This window comes from Panicum virgatum, chromosome 8K (genome assembly GCF_016808335.1).
Source record: "Panicum virgatum strain AP13 chromosome 8K, P.virgatum_v5, whole genome shotgun sequence".
NCBI classification, from domain to species: domain Eukaryota; kingdom Viridiplantae; phylum Streptophyta; class Magnoliopsida; order Poales; family Poaceae; genus Panicum; species Panicum virgatum.
This window is the reverse complement of record NC_053143.1, coordinates 11,761,873-11,784,789: the sequence shown is the minus strand read 5'-3', so window position 1 is coordinate 11,784,789 and position 22,917 is coordinate 11,761,873.

Sequence of the window (22,917 nt, the reverse complement as noted above, 5' to 3'; positions counted from 1 at the left end):
TGGTATTTACATTTGGTATCCTTTATGCCTTCCTAGAAATATCATATGGTAGGTTGTTTTGGTACTAACTTCTTATCTAGTGCAACCTACATGGGCGAAAAACCGTTTGCTTCTCCATGACACATATGTTTCGAAAGAAAGTACCAAAGTCTACAATCGGTATCAATCCTATTTTTGGTATTCATTTGGTGTCATGTTTTTCAAGTTATAGAGTTTGATCCCCATTATGTGAATTACAAGTGCATACATTTGATTAAGTGATTCAAACACTAATGCACATATTTAGGGGGAGCTAACTCTATAGCTTGTGTTTTTGTGACTAACATGCTTTACAAGTGCTATTTGTTGTAGTCACACTCCTTTTTGTCCATATGGTAATACACTCAATCCCTCGATATCAAGATAATACACATTGCAATTAACCTTACATTTGGTATCAATGGATCAAGAAAGATTGGACAAGGGAAGAAGACCAAGCCATAACTCCCAAAAGGTTAAAGAGATAAATGATATAGGGAGGCATGGCTAGTCACCTAAAGCTATCTCCATGAATTCAATTTCTTTTGAACACTACCCCTACAAGTCACAATTGGTATTACAATGGATGTCAAGATAGGAGGTGCCACAAGTTTTGAAAAAGGGGGAGCTTGTTCAAACAATGGGAGATATGCCTAATCTAGTTGGTATAACACTCTATCACTAGTGAATTTCTTTTGCTACTAATGATCCTTGTTGCTAGTGGTTATGAAGCTTTTAGGTGTTTGATGACAAAGGGGGAGAAAATGTACCCTAAAAGCAAGCAAGTGATGCCATTAGCAAGGGGGAGGAATGCAAAATGCAATGCAAAAGGATGCATGGTGATAGGGGGAGGTACTTAGTCAATGTGGGGGAGAAGTGCAATTTGATGATCCCATGGACTAAGGTACAAATTTTTCATTGCTCATATAGTTCAAACCACACACAAGCCTTTGTTCTACAATTCTTTCTACAATTGGTATCAAGGGCTCTTTAAAATGAGCATTGAAATGTCATCCAAACAAGCTAAGTAGTTTCTAACTTTTCAAATTGGTATCAACTTCATATTCTTGAAATTCATCTTGCTTGTTTTGGTTGTGTTGTCATCAATCACCAAAAAGGGGGAGATTGTAGCGAAAATGGCCTCTCATGCCATATTTCAATATAATGTTTTGGCGATTGATGACACACGCAACACTTGAACTAATGTGTTTGCTTAGATGATATACTCAGGCTTTTAGGTTCAAGTGATGACAAAGAGAAGAGAGGCGAAGCTAGGCCCGAAGGGCCGCCCCTACGGGGGTTCCGCTGGTTGTCGGAAGAACCGACGCCATGACAGAAGGGAATCGAAGCAAATTACACACGTCGGTGCATTGACTTGAGCACGTCTGGGAGTTTTAGTATCACCGGTTAAACCGACGTAAGGCAAAATGTACTCATCGGTGCAATGACAGAGATGGCCTGCGGGCTAGGGTTTGGCACCGGATGAACCGACGATAGGAAATTTGAATACGTCGGTGCAATGGCAGAAGCAGACCAAGGAAAATGCATACATCGGATGAACCGATGATGCACCGGTTAATGGCGTCGGTGCAGTTGTCCAGAGAGTTTGTTTTTCAAGGATCAGAGGACAGTTGCACTCACCGGTTAAACCGACGCTAACATTACATACACCGGTCGATTGCGTCGGTTGATTGCCCGTACACGTAACGGCTAGTTTTCAGTGGGCAGTTTAGTATCACCGGTTAAACCGACGATGGCAATTTGGGGAGCATCGGATTAACCGGTGTTAAGCACAATTCTGGCAGCTTTTCTCCAACGGCTATATTTGCTTATGCTGCCTATATATACCCCCAAGGCCGGGTCATTTGAGCGTGCTGGAGTTTAAGGAAGTTTACAAGAGCTAAAGATCATCTCCAACCACCATAGAGCTTCATTGTACATCATATAGGCTTAAGCACACTTGTGAGAGTGCTTAGTGCTTGTTTAGGCTTAGTTCTTGAGAGAACTAGCTTGAGAGAAAGTCTTGCTGCGGCAAGCAACTTGTGTACTCGTCGTGTGACCCTCCGACTTGGTGTGGAGTGGCAACGACACTTTGTGCGGGGAAGGAGGCCCCTACTTGGTGTTAAAGCTCCAAGATAGTGAAGACGGTGCCGTGGTGACGCTTCGAGATAGACGGTGGCGGTGACCTCGTCTTTGTGACTTGGCGTCACTTAGCCTTTGCTTGTCGGGAGCCTTGGAGGCGTGGCAAGACGGTGATCAAGCGAAGAGACTCGGCATCCCACTTGTTCTTTGTGAGCAAGTGGCCGTGGACGTAGGGAGGGACTTTGGTGTCCTAACCGAACCACGTTAAATCGTGTGTCTTGGTGTCTTCACGGGAGTTTGCATATCCTCTCCCTTACCGCTTTACTTACCGCATTACGTTTCCGCATTTACTCTTTCTTGCTTACCTTTACTTTCCTAGTTAGTTTGATTAGGATTGGCTAGGTTGCAAGTCTTTTGGGGTAAGTAGAGGGTAGCATAGATAAACCTTAGTCATAACTAGCATGTGTAGGACGTGTTAGGTTTATCTTATGCAATTAGATTGAGCCCTAGGATAGAAAAGCGATTAGCGACCCTATTCACCCCCTCCCCCTCTAGGGTCGGACACCCCGGTGATCCTTACAACGACACCTTTTGTGAAGTTCTTAATGTCTCTTCTAAATGGATGGTCAGCATAAAGGAATTGTCGATGTTTGTCAAACGATGAATACTTGCCCCCCTTTCTCAACCAAATGAACTGCAGGGTTGCCTTGCATGTTGGGCATGGGAACTTTCCATGAGTACACCACCCGTAGAAAATGCCATACGCTGGGAGGTCATGCAGAGAGTAGTGGTACCACACATACATTCTGAAGTTTGTCTTTGTCACTCGGTCATACGTCCACACCCCCTCCTCCCATGCTTTGATCAACTCATCGATTAGAGGCTCCATGTAAACACTCATTTTATTCCCTAGGTGCTCAGGAATAATCAACGACACAAATATGGTTTGTCGTTGAAAGAGAACGCCGGGGGGGAGATTCAAGGGAATAACGAACACGGGCCAACATGAGTACGATGCGGCCATCATACCATAAGGATTGAACCCATCGATTGCCAGCGCAACACGTACATTACGAGCTTCTTTAGCTTTCTCATGATGAATCTCATCAAAATGAGTCCATGACTCACCGTCGGAGGGATGCACCATCTTATCTGGGTTGTATCGAACACCTTTTTTGTGCCATGTCATCTGTTTCGTGGTTTCCTCGGTCATATAGAGTCTTTGGATCCTCTGAATGAACGAGAGGTAACGTACGATTTTCATAGGAATCATGAGCTGCCTCTTAGGCTGACCGTCACCAGCACCCACCTCTAGGAATCTTGAGGCTTTACATTTTGGACAGTAAGTTCAGCCTCGTGCTCTTTCCTAAATAAGATGCACCCATTAGGACAAGAATGTATCTGCTCATATGGCATCTTCAGTGCACTAAGGATTTTCATCACCTGATACATTGTCTTGGGCAGAATGTGATCTTCCGGAAGCATGCTCCCAAAAACGGTCAACATACTATCAAAGGCGTCTCGGCTTAGGCCAAACTAGGACTTTAAGGCCATAAGGCGTCCAATGCCGTCCAGCTGAGAAACTTTTGTTTGGCCGTGAAGAGGTTTCTGTGCCGCCTCCAACATCTCGTAAAACACCTTTGTGCTTGCCTCTGGCTCCTCCTCATGTGTTCCTTCACCGAAATGTGCCTCCTCATAGTCGTCTAACATGTCTCCAATCCCACCAGCAGCATCGCATTCATCGATGCGTTGCCTCACGACCTCGTCCCTCATACGATGGGCTTCATCGTGAAAGATCCACCGGGTATAGTCTGGCGTAAATCCATAATTGACAAGATGTTTGCCCATGATCTTCTTTGTCTTTCATTTTTGGTTTCCACAACTCTTGCAGGGACACCACATGAATCTCAACCCTTCAGCTTGCGCCCATGCCCCTTCCAAGAACTTGTTAGTCTTCTCAATCCATTCATTGGTCATGCTAGCTCGAGTTACCCGGCCGGTGTACATCCACTCACGGTCATCCATCTTCCAAGATATCAGCGACTACTATCAAATTTAAATGCATGTAGACATTCGGCTTAGATTCTAGTAGGTAAAGATAGGTCCTAATCCCACCCAACCATGCGTAGATGAGGTCAGTTTATATGATCCACTCCTATCCAAGACAGAATTTCGGCAGCACCTCCCCACTGTTCTCTAGATACACGTTCCGAAAGGGAGATTGTATCCGAAGAACAACAGGGAGATGATGCCAAAACTCTACCTCGGATCGGAGTGCACCATATAAACTAACCCCATCTACGCATCCTCGGGCTGTCCAAAAACGTGGACAATTCGAAACAGATACGGCCATCAATATGCAAATATCTGCATACTTCCAACCGTATCTTTTTCGAACGGGAGACGCCTAACTGGTGTACGTTGATTTTCATTTCGTTATAAAAAAAACTAAATTGGTCTTAAAAACTAAATAAACATTTAACATTTACAATCCACCCTCACAAATTAAACCAGTATACGTAAGCTAAAAAAGTCTAAATAAACTAAATAAACAATTAATCTCTAAATAAATTAACTAAACAATTTACAATTAATATGTACCTAAACTAAACAAGTCTAAATAAACTAAATAAACAATTAATCTCTAATTATATGTACCTAAACTAAATAAACTAAATCATTCTAAATAAACTAAATAAACAATATGCATATCTACCTAAAAATCTACATAAAGAATATAATCCTAGTCTAATATACAAGATCAAATTCAACTTAATAATTTACTTAAAAAATATAAAAAAATACCTTAACCTGCCGGGAGGCTCAACGGCGGTGGGGAGGCAGCCGCCGGCGCTCAATGGCGCGCCCTCGGGCGCCGAGGAGCGGCAAGCCCAGAGGCTGCGGGCGGCGTGGTGGCGTGGAGGCGCCGGGCGGCGTGGAGACGCAGAGGCCGCGGGCCTCGGCTGACAGGCGGCGCGGACCGGCCGCACTCGGCGCGGGCGGCGTGAGGAGCGGAGGCCGCGGGCCTCGGCCGCCGGGTGGCGCGGACCAGCCGCACTCGGCGCGGTGTGAGGCGCAAAGGCCGTGGGCCTCGACCGCCGGGCGGCGCGGACCGGCCGCACTCGGCGCGGGCGGCGGGGAGCCGGCGAGGAGAAGTGCCGCCGGCGACGGGGGGTGCGGGGAGGCGGTGAGACGAGGCGGCGATGAGACGCGTGGACGAGGGCGGCAGGCGTGGAGGAGGGCGGCAGCAGGGGTGCAGGAGGACGGCGGCGTGGAGGAGGGCGGCGGCGTGGCGTGCGGCGGTGGCGCGCGCGGGGAGGCGGCGGTGCGGGCGGGGAAGAAACACAAGTGTGAGAGAGTGGTCGGAGCGCCGCGTCTATTTTACTCTTGATGCGCACTTTGCCGAGTGCCGGATCGGCTTTGCCGAGTGCCGCCCGATCCGGCACTCGGCAAAGGATTAAAAAAACTTTATTCGTCCCTTTGCCGAGTGCCAGATTGGCAGGCACTCGGCAAAGCCAGAGTTCGCCGAGTGCCTAGCACTCGGCAAAAAATTTTTGTACCACTACTTGCAAAAAACAAAATAAATAAGATATGAATTAAAAATAAACATTATTCATGCATAATTATTTCAAACTCAAATTAAAATAATTTGAAATTCAAGTTTCATGATTTTTTGCAAGAAAACCTATTATTTCATGTGTTTCTAAAGTCAAATTGAATTTGTATCAACAAATTCGTTTTGATGGGTATGTATAAAAAAATTAGTAACTACCAACTAAATAATTTGCCAAAATAATGCAACAATTTATGGTTCATGAATTTCATGCAAAAAACCCTATTATTTCATGTGTTTAAAGATCAAGTTAAAACTAAATATATTGATTTCCAAAAATAATTTTATATATAGATAACAAAATAAAAAATTAACCAAATTTTCATAGGACACATGTTTTTTTGTTATTTCCCTATATAAAAAGTTTCACAATGAAAATCATATGCAGCTTTCATTTCAAACACAAATCCAACCGGATACTACATATCTCTCTGAAACTTGTTCGGAAATCCTCCGGCTTGTAAGCGGTGTACCTTGACACGTGTCCGAAATGCTGTCAATTTTTTTCCACTCTATCCTCGTATGAAATCAAGAGATTTGCACAAGTATCATAATTTTCAGACATTGTATGCTATTTTTGGTTTTTTTTTCGGAACGTCCGTGCACACTCTTGTGATCAAGTTTCCTGATAAAAATGCTTCAACTTTTAAGTTGTTTCATGCATACGGCATCAGTTTTAATTCACGTACATAAATATCAAATTTGCATTCATTGATTTCGAAATTTCGACCCACTTCTAATTTTAAATTAACTTCGACTGATTATTCCCAGCAAACAAAATAATTTACAGAATATAGTAAACCATTCAATAAAAATATTTTATATTACTAGGGGATTAAATTCTTATATTTAAGTAGAGAACAAAAAAATTTGAAGGCCAAAAAAAATTTTAACAAAGTTTTCCGAGTGCTGGAACCCAGGCACTCAGCGAAAGTAGATTTGCCGAGTGCTGCATGCAGGCACTCGGCAAAATTGGGGCTTTGCCGAGTGTCACAAAGAGTTAACGCCGTCAGCCAGCTAACTGGCGGCGCACGGTGAGCGCGCGTGCTGGGCACGTGGGGCTTTGCCGAGTGCAGGACGTTGCCGACGGCCGGCACTCGGCAACGCACGGGCATGCCGTGTGCCTGGTTTTTGCCGAGTGCCCGCGGCCTGGCACTCGGCAAACCACATCTTTGCCGAGTGCCCGTGGTCTGGCACTCGGCAAAGACCGAGACACTCGGCAACTATCGGTTTTCCGGTAGTGTGTGGTGACTTCGTCAATTTTGAGGATTTGCCGGCTTAGTCTTCAAAGATTTTCATATGGTAGGATTTGTATACGTGTGTTCATAGGAGTATGACTGTACGTGTGTTATGAGTATCTAAGTTCTACTGTCTAATTTCAAATAAAAAACATAAAGCGGAAGCAACAATTGCGCCCAAAAAGCTTTTCCGAGAGCCGCGCGTAGCGCTGTTGGCAAAGGTGCCAGGTGTGCGCCCGCGCCTGCCCGTGTTCGAACTTCGGCTCCCACGGGTGCTCCGACATTAGTCCTGGGTAGTTCAGGGCACACACACGCTTGCCCGTTCACTGGTACCGCACGTTTCACTCGCACCAGAGGCTTTGTGCCTCCCAATCTTTCTCTCTCTCTCTGATGTGTGTGTGAGGACGCACACGTGTTTGTGTGCGTTGTGGTGTGTGTGGTGTGTGAGTCGTGGCGTCCTTGTTGTACTCTCTTAAATTTTTTTTTCCAAAAGGACTTGTTTGGTTCCACAAAGATTAGCAAAACTCCAGATAGAGCAGAAGTAATATCTAATTAGAAGGGAACATATTAGGTACAAACCAACCTCTTTATATAAATTATAGAAACTTCAACTTAGGTCATCGGATCAACATCCAAGAGGAGGGGCGCAGGGAGGTGGGTGGAGGAATTTACAAAAGTGTGATTACCCAATCCAATGGCAGGTCCAGATTGTAAAATTATCTAATCCTCTATGTTTCTTGGATGTTGATCCGATGATCTAGAATGAAGTTTTCATAGATTGCACAGAGAGGCTGGTTTGCACTTAATACGTTCCCGAACGCCAATCGAAAATCCCGCCAGAAAGATTAGAACTAATCACTACAAAAGAACTCTCTTAATTAAGCAGCAAAGACTAGCAAGAAATAGCAATAGAATGTACTAATTAACTAGTCTAAACATATATGAGAGCAACTGAGCAAGGTATAAAATATGTGTAGAGGGACTTGACCAAATCCCAAATACTCGACCTATCGCATAGTGCCTGCGCGGGCAGCCCACTCGCTCCTAGGCCGCTTTTGGGTGGATTTCGCCGGCCCACTAGTGGATTTAAGGATCAATTTTTTTTATTTTTTTCTCTTGGAAGTTTCAATGAAACATTTTTTTATTTTGTTCCAATGGAACAATTTGTTGTAGTGAAATATTTTTTCTGGGTTTTAAGAGTTAGATTTGCTCCAACTGAATAAATTTTAATTTTTGTTTCAATAAAACTTTTTTCAACAGAACAATTTAATCTAACGGAATAATTTTACTCTAATTATGGAGGAAGCTATGGGCCAACCGCCCATGAAAAATTGACGGCCCAGCTCTCCCAGGGCCTTCTGCGATGGCTCTGCTCAACGTCCGACCAAACTTGCAAGCCTATCCAGCTATCAAATAAACAATTGATTTCAAGCAAAAAGGCATGCAACAAATAACCACTATTTAAATAAATAAATAAAAGATCAGCTATTGTTTTGAATCGAGAATCAATGGGTTCACCTGGTCACCTGCTCACGTGGGTCACCTATCTATATCCCCGAAGATGCATAAGACTGACCTCACTATACTACTGCGGAGGCTTCAAGACGGCGGACGCGGAGGCTGCGGGCGGACGCGGAGGCTGCCGGGGCCAGGCCACGTGTGCGGAAGGCGGGCCACGTGTGCGGAGGCATGGACGCCGCGGTAGTCTAGTGAGGTCAGTCTAAGCGACGCCGGCTAACGGCCCACTGCTCCTGTACTCCACGTCGGGTCTGCTATTTTTTTTACCTATGGCTGTGTTTATTTCGCGAAAAGTTTGGATTTTGATATTATAATATATTTTATTGTTACTTGATAATTAATATTTAATTATGGACCAATTATACTTAAAAAATTCATCTCGTATGAAATAGTTATACTGTGTAATTAATTATTTTTTCAACGACGTTTAATACTGTATCTTAAAAAATTTTGAGAACTAAACAAGGCCTAAGTGGAAAGGAGAAGCAGCTTTTCCACGGACCTAGAAGTAGCTAGCACCTAGCTGCTCCAAATTATATTGTGCTTTTTTTCTTTGAATTGTTCGTAATGTGTTATTTTGCTAAAGATTTTATGACCAGTTTGTTTAAAGTATTAAAGTAATATGGTCAACATTTTAAAATAGTATATTAAACATCTAGCTATACTTAGTTCAACAATTTCAATACACTAATTCAACATGTCCGCTTCATCCGATGCAATCATTGCACTCAACCAAACTCTTCCATCAGGTTTTAATATGATCCGTTCATCACGTCTCGCACAGATCTCAAAAAATGGAAGATGGGTACGCCATAACTGTATATCGCGCGGGCTACAAATTCAGAATCCGTCGCCTGAAGGATCCAGGCGCGCTAACGGCCAGGCGGGCCGGCATGCAGCGGCGGCCCACGTGGGGGCGCGCAACACCAGCTTAGCCAGGCCAAGCACGCAGGAGCACGTGTGCGGCACAGCGCACAGAGGTGAAGCGCAGCCCTCTCTTGAAGATTTTTATAAGTTAACTTTTTCATTTCTTATTATTTTTCTTTCATATTTTTATTTAACTAACCTGTTAACTATGAATTGATGTAAGTTGTAGAGCATAGACGTGTCATGTAGATTTCTTTTGTAATTTATTTCTTATACATTAACTTATTTAATATGTGTATATATGCTTATAAGGATATTTTTTAAATATAGATATATTTTTCTCCGTATCTGCGTATAACTAATTTGTTCGTAATGCTAAATTATTACTTTTTTTTAGATTAAATTATTCTGCGATGTTGATTCATTTGTTCAGAATATTTATTTTCCAGTAGTTATCCTATACAATCAAATGTTTGCACGGTTTACTATTTTTGTTCGTTGTACATTATTATTTGTTCGTGATGTCTAACTTTTTGTTTGTAAGAAAATTATTTGTTCGTGGTGTCAAAGTATTTGTTCAGATTATTTTAAAATTTATTATTTAGTGTTAATAAAATGTTTTTAAAAATATCGAACAAACATAGACAAGTGTGGTCTTATTTTGAAGATCTTATCACAAGAAAGATAATGATGCAATCTAAATTTAATTTGGACGTAGTTTTGGATTTGCATGCACATGGGTGATGTCAATATTTTGTCTATATCTACATGCATAGTAGGTTCTCTTTTCTATTTAGCTGTCAACATACGCACTAACACACGAAAGAAATCAAACCGCGTAGTTCAACTTTGTTAATGGGCCGAAACAACAGCTGAAACCACGGAAGGCGCGCAGGGCTTTCTTTAGGCGATGGTTTCCTCATTGTCACCTTAAGTGACAGCTAACTGGAGTTTTTTTTTTGCGATTTATCAAAAATATATGTCGTGATATTTTTTTTTCAAAAATGTCACCCAGCCGCCGGTTCATCCGGCGGAAGTTTGTTACCGCCGGATAAACCGGCGATAGGCTCGTACCGCCGTGGGCCGTGGTGGGCCGGATCTTACCGCCGGTTGAAACGGCAGTAAGGTCCGGCGTATTAATGCCGCGCTTGCCCGCTCCCCCAGCGCCGCCGCCCGCCCGCTCGTCCAACGCCGCCGCCCGGTCGCTGCCCCGCGCCGCCGCCCGCTCGCTCCGCCGGTCGCGCGCCTCGTCAGGGCCGCCCCCCGCACGCACTCCCGGCCCCCGCGCGCTGGGCTTTGGCCGGCGGCGCGGCTCGCCGGCGCTCCCCCGGCCGCTGCACCGAGGCGGCGCTCGCCACTCGGATCGCAGGTAAATTTTAAAATTTAATTTTAGTAATAATAGTTGCTAGATTAGGATTAGAAATATTAGTGATTTGAATATAGTTTTTGGTGTAGAAATAGTTTTACTAAATATTAGTGATTTGAAAATAAGTTATTTTGATACAAAATCGTAGAACATGTAATTGAAAATATTAGTTTACATACGAATATAATTGAAAATATTAATGAGTTCAAATAGACATATTAGTCTCATAAAAATATTATTAATTGATATTATATTACATAAAAACAGAAATTGTTGTCTGTAATAGAAATTGTAGAGAAACAATTAAGATAGATGTAAAAATAGCAGAAATATTTATTAGCATTGATTAAATTCTAATGACGAGTAATTATTGTCGTAAATATTGGCAGGCATGTCAGATGATTTGTATTTTCAAGTGTTTTATGGGTTAGGAGAAGTTAGATATGGTCCTGAAGGGGTAGAGTTGTCAGAGTTTAGCTCGATCACAAAAAAAAATACCCCGAGCTAGAGATAGGACTTGGATTTCAATATCCAATTGGCTATTTAAAGCTTTCGGCCTTAGTCGAGATGAACATGAGATCTCTGTCATGGCAGTGGTCAGTCGAAGGGAACTAATATTTTGGGAGCTATTACCGCTTGAAGGGACGCAAAACTGGAGGAACTATGTCAATATAAGTAGTAGCTGAGGCTTACCGCTTGTGTTGTTTGTTCAAGTATTCGGGATGATTAGTTTTAGAACTGAAGTGGGTGGAGATCATGAAGGGCAGGGAGATATAGTATCGGAAGAAACCGAAATGATGCATGAACCTCATGAAGAAGGTGGTGAACTCGAGATTTTAGAAGATGATAGACGCACACGAACCTCGTCAAGCAACTGGTCAGGCTGATGAAGGGGAAACATTCCAGACATAGTTGAAGAGTTTCAGAGGGAGGGTGAACAACAGCACAATGCAATGAATGATGACTCCTCGGATGATGATGATGATGATGACGATGATTATCATGTCCCACACAACTGGTCCGGGTATGATTTTTCAAAATTAAGTGTAAATGAAGGTGAAGCGGTCCCTTGGGAGTACAGGCAAAATGAGGTATGCATCGGTTCGGTGTATGGCAACAGTGACAATATGAAGGAAGCTATAAAATGTTGGTCGACTCTCTCTTTGCAAAGACAGTTCAAAGTTGTCAAGAGCAGTCCGACAACATATGATGTGCGTTGTGTGAGAAGCGAATGTCCTTTCAGTGTGTACGCTTCTATGGGCAAGTGGCAGGATTTCTGGGAGTTCAAAAAAATTGTGGAGCACACATGCCTGCTTGAGCAATTAGAACCACAACACCGCAATCTTAGTGCAGGTTTCATAGCTAACTACATGTACCCTTTGATCATGGACAATCCTAGTTATGAACCTAAGTCAATCATTTGTGTTGTTGAGGAGGAGTTTAAATATAAAATTAGCTACAACAAAGCTTACAGAGCGAAACAGAAAGCGCTGCAGATGAGGTGGGGGATGTATGAAGCTTCGTATCACAATATGCCGGCATTGCTGCACACTATATGTCTTAGAAATCCTGGTAGCTACTACGACTTGAAAATGTATCCATGTGCCCAGAAGCCTGGAAAGCAGGTACTCCAACGGTCGTTCTGGGCCTTGGGCGCTTGCATTGAGGCGTTTCCGCACTGCCGGCCAGTCATTTGTATAGATGGGACATTTTTGACAGGAAGGTATAAAGGCACAATCCTCACAGCTGTTGCAGCTAATGGTAACAGACAATTGTTGCCTTTGGCAATTGCCTTTGTGGAGAAAGAATCAGGGGATACTTGGTATTGGTTTTTGCAGAGGGTGAAGCAGATGATTGTCAAAAGATGTAGAAAACGTGTGTTTGATTCATGATCGGTACAAGGGTATATTACAAGCAATCGATGACATACAGAATGGTTCTACTGAGCGCAGTAGGACTGCACTTTGGCCGGACCTAAAGAGTAGGTGGTGCATGAGGCATATGGGGGCAAACTTTCATAGCCAGTTCAAGAACAAAACTCTTATGAAGCTATTCAAGCGGTTATGCAGCCAGAATCAGGAAAGGAAATTCAACTTCCTATGGAAAAAATTGGATGAGCTAACAAAAAAGCAAACGACGGAGCTAGCGAAGAGATCTGTCAATACAGAGGAGGACGACCATGTCAGGCGCAAAAGGAGAAGGGCAATTAAGACATTCTCGGAGTGGATTGAGCACGAACCAAAAGAGAAATGGGCTTTACTGTTTGATGAAGGAGGTGCTAGGTACGGTTTAATGACTACGAACCTAGCCGAGGTATACAATTGGGTGCTGCGTGGTGTAAGATCATTGCCACTTGTTGGGATCGTGGAGTAATTCTTGTATCACACTTGCGAGTACTTTAGGGACCATTACGCTGTGGCACAGAAAGATATGGTCGATCATCGCAAAGTTTACGGATACAAAGGTTACGGAGTATATGGAGGAAGCTTTCAAAAAGGCCCGTTTACATCGGGTGACTCCAGTTGGCTCTATGGAACGTCGGTATGAGGTGATGTGTAGGGACAAAGGCCGAATGAGGGGCCGGCGTGAGAAGCATGTGCAGGAGTGTGTTCTCCGTCCTGATGCTTGTATTTCCTCATGTCATAAGCCAAAGATACTGCACCTGCCATGCACACATGTCATTGCTGCCTGTTTTGAAGCTGGTGGACTACAGCCTCGTATGTATGTCTCAAATTACTTCATGAAAGAAACTATTTGGATGACTTGGAGGCACGAGATTTATGGGTTCCACATCCTGGGAGACTTCATAACTGATCCTGAACACAATGCAACTTACATTCCAGATCCAGATCCAGAAATGTTTCAAGGGGTGGGCCGACGCAAGAAGAAATGCATTAGAAATAACATGGATCGATCGGATGCTGGTCGAGACGTCCGCCTCTGCTCGAAGTGCCATGAGACGGGTCATACGTACAAGGATTGTACGGCATTGAGTTATGGTGGCCGCACAGATGGAGCGGGCCCATCAGAAGCTGCTCCAAATCCGGCAACGGGTCGTCGTGCCCGCCGTCCGAACAACGATGGCCTTATGTGATCGATGACGATTGTCATCTGTGTCATTCTCTATTGAATCATGTTCGATGTTAAATTATGTAATATTAAGAACTAATATGTCGTAAACTGATTTCGTCTTGGCGTACGAATATTTGTTGTAATGTGTGGCGTAAACGTATGTTCAACTTTGTTGCTGTAATTGGAAATTGAAGTTATATGATATGTAATTTGTTGTGCATCATTTATTAGTTTATTACGTTATGTTTTATTTAGTATTTTATTAAGTATTTGTTGTATTACTTAATGTTATTATACTTAATATTGTTATTTATGTTCTGAAATTTTTGCTAATAAATCTTATTATACAGGTATGTCGCACGAGGAAGGAGCCACCCCTGAGTTGCTCGATGCTCTCGTCGACAAGCGCCACCGTACATGTCTGCGGTCCGTGGCATAAGCTTAGGGATGTTTCGGGCTAGTGTCCCCATGTCGACGATGCCGATACACTGTCGCTGGGTTCCTAGGTACGGGTTATATTTGTCACATATTTTAATTATTTCCGTAGCCGTTTGTTCTAACTTGATGTTTCATTTTCGCGATGCAGGCTACGCGCTTCAGGTTTTCTCCCGATTGCGCGACTTGTGGAGGGAGATATGACCGACCCTGCACGTCGACCTAGTGACAGGGCTCCACGGTTTCAGTTCGACATGTCCCTCCTCGCGGCACTTCTCGACCGTTGGCATCCGGAGACACACACGTTTCACCTCCCGGTCGGTGAGATGACCACTACTCTTCAGGACGTGGCGATGCTTCTAGGCTTGCTGTGTGCTGGACGAGCCGTGGGTGCAGAGAACGTGGGACTCTCGTGGCGCGACGACCTTTTGGCTCGGTTCGCCGGGGTTCAGCGCAACGAGCTAGCGTTGCCGTACCGGCCCTTGCCTACGAACCACGCACACGGACCGACAAAGAGGTGGCTCCTACAGTTCAGTGTTAGTACATAAATGTTGAATCTTTCCATACTTATATTCGTACGTATTTGCATTGACGACTCGTACCATTTTGAAGGCGGACTACATGAGGGCAGACGCAGACGACTTTACGGTTGCCAGGCACTTCGAGGCCTACTTGCTATGGCTGTTCGGCTGGGTCATGTTCTGCAGCTCCCAGGGTGACTCGTGCCCCAAACAGCTCATTCCTTTGGCGAGGTCGATAGCTGATGCTCCACTTCACGAGGTCCCACAGTACAGCTTGGGTTCTGCCATTTTGGCAACGACTTACAGGGGTCTTTGCACGGGCGTGACGAAGGTCTTAGCAGAGGAGCCCATTTTTGTTGGGTGTCCTCTACTGTTACAGCTCTGGTCGTACGAGCGCTTTCCCGTCGGTAGGCCAGAGATGGACTTTGAGCCGTACGTCCAGCTGTCCGCAGACCACGACGACGTCAACAGACCTACGATGGGTTCGTTGTGGTGCCTCAGGAGGGTACGTTACATCGTTTGTTTTACTTATTATTACATGCCTTCAAAACTGTACGATTTAGCTGTTAACATATTTTTTCATTATGCAGCCTTCTTGGGTCGGCGTGCAGACGAGGAAGTCGTACCACGACTTCGTGGGACAGTGTGACGCTCTTGTCGACACGGACGTGAGGTGGACTCCGTACACTGCAGCCGACATGTACGCCCAGGCACCGAGCGGTCTTTCGTCCTTATGTCTGCGAGATCACAAGTACTGAATGACGAGGAAGCCGATCCTTTATGACATCCACGTCGAGGAGTACCACGTGAACCGGGTCATGAGGCAGTTCGGTCTCTACCAGCAGACCCCGGTCCCGATTGTGCACTCAGTGGAGGCCCACGTCCACAGGTACCGAATAAATAGTTCTGTTAATAATTCATCTTATTTTATAACCTACCATTTAGCATTGAATCTCTCAATCTTTCTATTATAGGTGGACACGTCAGGACCAGCCACCAGGCTCGCGGTGGGCCGACAAGGTCCATCCTTATGTCGACTCTTGGGCCGCGGCCCTCGACGACGTCGTTTTCGAGGATCGGCCGCACAGCGACGAGGCGTTCACGGACTACTTATGGTGGTACCTGCCGAGGACGCGCACACGTGTCGTGCACATTCCACCAGATGCTCGGATCGAGGCCGCAAGGGTGTCCGAGACGTACCCCGTAGTTCGAGACCAGAACTTCGTCATAGCGGTACGTTTCTCTGATTCATTTTGCAGTCTATATAACTGGTTGCATATGATGTTACTACTTTCTCGGTTCAGTACGATGTCATACGAGCGATTGAGTCCGAGGCTTCATCGAGTATGGGCCAGTACCATGACATGACGCCCGCGCAGCACCAGAGCACACTGCAGAAGATCGTCGACATGTGCAAGCGGTTTCGACGAGCCGTGACCTGTCGTGAGGATGACACCTTCCTCCCACCTCGCAGCTCGGGGCCGGTGCCTGTGCTCGGTCCATCATCACGATGGTCTGCACCCGCGGCACAGTAAGCTCCACCGCCACCGCCACCTGACACGATGGCGACACCTTCGGGTTCTGCAGTTCGGCCCACGTACGTGCCGCGATCGGCATATTTGTACTCGGCAGGTAAATCATACTCTAACCTCGTGTCACTTACAATAACGTATCATGTAAAACTTTATTCATTAACTTGTACTTCTTATTCGTGTAGCGCCCGGCTCATCGTTGTTTCCGTCGATAGATCCGTACGGCGCCGGATCTTCGTCTCTTCGTCGTCCAATACACGATTTAGGTACGTCTAAGACGAGTTGTTAATTTGCGATAACAAGTACATACTTAATGGAACATTGATGGATGGAGTTTTGTGAATCAGAGTACCGGCAGGTGGGAGGGACAGACGACGATGAGGATATTCAGGAGGTGGATGACCTCGCGCAGATGGAGTGGGTGAACACGTTCTTCTCTTCTGCACCGACGCAGAAGGTCGTCGGCACTTCACAGCTGGGGGGTGCCCCACTCGCGACGCAGGACTACAGTCAGGTGGAGCAGACGCCTATTCCTGAGCAGGGTCGTCGGTCCACTCGCGAGATCATCCCGCCGGATCCACTGACATACTCACAGCACCACACTAGGGCGGGCCAGGCTGCAGAGCGATGTGGCAGGAGGAGAGGGGGCAAGCGCGGACGCATCTAGTTTGCAGGTTGTAGCTTGTTAATTACTTTGTTCCGTCATACTATGTTATATAGGCCTGTGCAGACTATGATTGGATGTGTCCATTACGTACCATTATGATGAGTAGGCCGGTGCAGTGTTTCGGGTGATGGTATGTGTCCGTGTAGTGAAATTATGACGATTAGGCCGGTGTCGTGCAGTGTTGCGGGCGATGAGATGTGTCGGGGCAGTGCAATAATCACGAGTAGGTCGATGCAGTGACAGTACGACGATTAGGTTAGTGCGATAATACGCTCGATGCGATACCAGTGAGCGCTGTGGAGCGTGCAAATGCTGAAGTCATGAGCAGTGATACATCGTGTCGTTGTTTAAAGTAGGAGGAGTGAGCGGTGTTGAGCGTGCGAGGGTACAAGTCAAGAGCAATGAGAGGTCGTGTCCGTATTTAAAGTGGTAGGAGTGAGCGCTGTGGAGCATGCGAGTACTGTAGGCTTTTCATGTGCATTTACACTCCACACTCCGGGTATCAGACCTTTGTGCGCCTATAAATACTCCGAAGTTTTTGTACTCCCAGCAGCACTCAAACACCAAAGATCATTGTATACCCAATGTCTGGAGGTGGGTCTAGCGGGAAGAATTACTACGGTTTTGGGAAAGGAAAAGGGGGAAGAAAGGGAGACCCCATAATATGTGAGGGGCCTCTTGGACCTGATTCCTTTCCGGAACCCGTGTTTGAGTTTCCGCCACAGCACAAGAGTGAATTTACCAATGAAACTCCTCTTCGACAATACGATAACCGTAGAGAACCGTGGCTAAAATGCAGACATGGTGAGGACTGCTTAGTGCAGATGTGCACCGACGGGATGGATGGCGGTCGGTGTTTCTTCAAATGCCCACACACATGGGTAATACTCGGTTGTTTTATTTCTTTATCTTCATTGAGACACCTTACCTGAAATTTGTTTTGCAGTCTTCAGATGCTCTAGAAAACTGTGGGTTTACCAGGTGGGTCGATCCTGCACCAATTGATTCAGTTCAGGAGTTCATCGAGTACCTCCAGATAAAGATCTTTGATCTGGAGTGCAAGGTGAACCATTACGAGGAAGTGAGCAAGGGTAACAAAGACGACGAAGATGATGATACCAGTAATGCTGCCGCTTCACAAGATGAACCATGCACTATTCCTTACTGCAACTGCCCTTATCACAAGAAGAAGGGCCCTGCCCCTCCGGCACCACCGCCTGCACCACCTGCAATGGGTGGATACTGCGGAGAAGGCTCAACGCAGTTTGCTACATGGGGGTACGGCTATTAGGACTACCTAGTGCTAGTGACATGCTGCATCGTTGTATTTGTTGTGTTTTTTTAAATTACCTAAGGCATGTTAGCTTAGATCAGAATCTGTTTACCGTAGTTGCAACAGGTTCTGCCATGCCACTGCATATCTGCTGTGTGTTTCATTAACATTGTATTATGATGTAATTCCTATGGTTTACATTGTGACGATTAGGACGGTGCCGTGTAGTGTTCCGGGCGATGGGATGTGTCAGGGCAGTGCAATAATCACGAGTAGGTCGATGCAGTGACAGTACGATGATTAGGTTAGTGTGATAGTACGCTCGATGGGATACCAGTGAGCGCTGTGGAGCATGGAAGTGCTGAGGTCATGAGCAGTGAGACATCGTGTCGTTGTTTAAAGTGGGATGAGTGAGCGGTGTTGAGCGTGCGAGGGTAGAAGTCAGAAACGAGAGGTCATGTCCGTGTTTAAAGTGGTAACAGTGAGCGCTGTGGAGCGTGCAAGTACTTATGGTACGAGCAGTGAGAGGTCCTGTTGTTATTTAAAGTGGAATGAGTGCGCATTGTGGAGCGTGCGAGTGCAGAAGCGTGAACGACTATGGAGCTGTGAGAGGTAATATCTGTGTTCAAAGTGCTTGGACGATGCAGGCAGCCCTGCGTGTATAAAAGAGCACCTTGTGATTGCCGAGAGCACAGACTTGCAATTCAGGTTCCACTTCTTTTAATTAGCCCAAACAAACAGCTATGGGCTCCTCATTCTCCAGGGCAGCTTTCCGTCGGGAAATGGAGGCTAATTTAGGACCCTCTCCTAACGATCCCAATAGATGTATTACGGATTACAAGGTATGGCCGAAAGGTGTAGAGCCACCCGATTGCTATTGCCAAATGTGTTGTGTTCCGAACATATCTCGTGATTACGAGACTTCTGGCCAGAGGTATTGGTGTTGCAAGAATATCGAGGAAGTCCAAAAAAGAGGTGCAACATCACAGGTATAGATTAATTTGTAAATATGCTGTTGTTATTTTTAAGAATTTTGAATCGTTTCTTGTTTGCAAAAGTACGCTGGTGATGACACGCATACTCATTGGTGTCTTTTCCATGAGTGGATTGACACGTGGATCACTCATCGTGATCAGCAATATAAGGAGTGGTTGAAGAAGGTGAATAAAGATTTACGCAAATGCGAGCGTGCAAAAGCAGACATCGCGGGACGTGATAAGGGTACTGCCCGTGAATGATTGATGTTGTACTGCTCCGTCTGAATAAATAATGTAACATTTGTTTGAATTACCTAAGACATGTTAGGTTTAGTCTTGGACCTCGTTACCGTAGCTTGCAACAGGTCCTGACATGCCATGTCATGTGTTCGGTGCGTTGAATTGTGTGGACCACTATTTAATTTGTGTTCAATGTATGAACGGTGATTATTTTGATTGTTTTTATTGTGTGTACTGGCCGATATATGCCCATGGAGTTGTCATCGCGTCGGTCTGAAAAATTTATTTGTAGAGAAATGCTTCTCAAAAATCTAGTTGTAGCTAGTACAAAGTACACAATGCAGATTAATTTGACATTGAAATTACAAAAACAATTGCATTGGCATGTACGTGGAACACGCTAACGTCGTGTTCCATCTAGACCTAACATGCCTTAGGGAATATATGAAATTCGAACATTACATGATAGTCATCTACTGAGTGCACCAAGGATACTTCCCCTTCCTAATTGCCTCGGGCCCCGCCTCCTTGCACGGCGGGCCCTCTCTCGCTTCCTCTCCCTATCAGCTTCACGCTCCTCCGCCTGCCGACGTTCCACATCTGCGAACCTCTTCTGGATCTCTTCTTTATCTTTCTTGCGCTTCTCCTCTATTTTTTCCTCTTGCAGCATTCGCTGCCACCTTTCCGCAGCCCACCTTGCTTCGCGCTCAATGTGTTCCTTAGCTTCGGTCGATTGCTCCATGTCCAGCCACTGTATGAAATCACAAAGAGGTGGTGGACTCTATTTCCAAGCCGAGTTAGAATTAACTTACTAAACTCCGAAGGCGCAAACTAGATAGTGCGAGGTGATACCTTCGCTTTGTCCTTGCCGTAGCGCTTTGGCGGATCGTACTCGTAGTTCTCACACATGAAGAACCTCCTGCCGAAGTCATCGCCCAAAACTTTGGACTCCATCAGCTTGCACAACGAACCGCAGAAGCACATTGGAACCTACACTCCTTGAGGCACAGGTTCTCTAATCTTGTTCCACGGAATGTAGGTAGAACTAGAGAAAGACATGGTGGTAGTACGGAGATGGCTAGTGAATTCGTATGAGATGGCTAGTGACTTCATATGAGATGTGGCGATGTTCTATTTATAGATGGAGCTATTTGGTCTATAGGCATGGTTCACGCATGTCTATCTCCGTTTCAAACGGCGGTAGGTCTTCCCACATTTTTAATTATAGTGGGGGTGCAGAAGAATCTGATGCAAGGTGACAGGACATCGAAATCGTAATTGAAACTCATGAATATCTCATAAAAATATTTTTTCACATTCTATTAGAGTTAAATCTAATTTGTATTAATTTTTTTAAAAATATTTCCCTAACCTCCGCTATCTCTATTATTTTCTGAAATGTCTCTAAACGTAAACAAAATAATTACAGTTCAGACAGCCTATAAAATAATTAAACAATTAATTACAGTAGTCAGAGCATATAAAATAATTGAAACGGCGGTAGGACACTGGACGTCTACAGCCCGGCTACAGCCGGCTATAGCTGCGCTGTAGCCCGGCGGTAGCACTTACCGCCAGTTCATCCGGCAGTAAGGAGCTACCGCCGGATGAAACGGCGGTATGTTTCATGGGCCGTGGGCCAAGGAACTTACCGCCGGTTCATCCGGCGGTAGCTCCTTACCGCCAAACGAACCGACGGCAGGGTGACATATTTACAAAAAAATATAACGACATATATTTTTGATAAATCGAAAAAAAATAATATCAAAATAAAAAAAATTCAAGCTAACTGCGCCCAGATGGGTAGATTAATTTCTCCCTGCTCACGCGCCACCGGCCATTGTCCTGCACGAGCCAGCTTGGGCCACTCTCCACCTGAGTTGGCGCTCACCCCGCCTGGGCCGCGCTCCAGCTCTCCATCTGGGCCGCAAGATGTGCGCGCCACCGCCTAGGCCGCTCGCCCTGCTGGGCTGGACGTGCCCCTCCTGGGCCGGCTGCTGCCTCACTGGACCGCTCGCTCGGTCCTCTGGGCCGCCTGCCTTCCACGCACTCCAAGTGCTGGCGCAGCAGCTCGAGCACTCTGAGTGCTACCGTCGCCGCCGAGAAATCTATTCCCCGCATATGCGGGGCCGACGTGTTGTGTCGCACAGAGCGGGGAGGAAGAAGAACCCTCTCGACGCCGCCGGGAAGGGGCGGTTGGTGGGAGGAGCGGTCGCCTCGCCGGGGTGGTTTCGGGCGGCGATGAACTTTAGGTTTTGAGTTGCTGGGGTACCAATAGCTACCGGACCTAGAGGAGGGGGGCCGGGGCGGCGGCGGCCCGACGGTGGAGACAGGTTGGTCGGCGAGGGGCGAGTCAGCGCTCCCGAGCGGTGCCGGACCTCTGGTGGGCGGTGGTCGGCGGCGGGGGCGAGGATAAGGCGGCGGAGCCGGCGGTGCACAGACCGCGCGGCGGCGGGAGTGGTTTGTGATGGTGGTGGAGGGCGGCGATGGAGGCCGCCGGAGTCGAAGGAGGCAAAGGAGGGGGGCGAGCGTGCTTCTGTGACGCGTCGAAGGACTCAAAGTAATCACTCAAAGACACAACGAATCGCGATGAAACTTGACCTATATATGCATAGCCTCGAGGATGGATTGACAGATCCAAAAAGAAGTTTGTGAAAAGATCAAATATAGCTCATGAATAAAAAATTACACGAAAACTCCCCCAAATATCATAGAAAAAGAAAAATGATCCAAAGCAAAAGATTGAATAAGAATTTGATCTTTCGATTAGTCCACGAGATCCAGTTACAGGCCACTTTTAAGCACACACAAAGCTAAGATGGTAAAAAATCAACTCAAAGATCCACTCTCTCTCTCTCTCTCTAACCACAGCTCTCACACAAATGAGAGGACCTCCAAAAGAGCTTGCAAAGAGGTATACCCAGAGGTGTCTCCAACAGCCCCTCCACACACACACACACATATATATATATATAGATAGATAGATGACTGGCCAAAAGATCCAAACGCTCTTACATGAAGTGCACAATCCAAATACCCCTTAGGGGTGGTAAAAACGTACAAATTTTTACTGGACCATCGGAAGGACACGCCGCCTTTAGGACTTAGCTTCGCATCAATGTGAACTTCTCGATGATGCCACGTGCCCTCCGAAATCGCCATCTGGCCGCACCGGACGCGCCCTCAGTTTTGAGGTACAAATCGGCAAACCTGCCGCTGCAAGTTTTGGGCCCAAATGCGAACTGATCATAGATCAGTTGGTTAGGTCCCTTGTAGTGGAACCTACCCACCCGGGTTCAAGTCCTCGACTTGGCACGGGTGCTCGCACTTTTCTGGATTTATTCTAGGATTTTCCGGCGTTATGCGTTAAGTGGTAAGCGATGTTCCCGTCGACAACGAGGCGCCAATGGTGACTTCGGAAATCTCCAGATCTGCCAGCCCAGTCCTTTGGAGGTGCTCATAGGGGTACGGTTTGCGTATTTGTGTTCATAGAGGTGA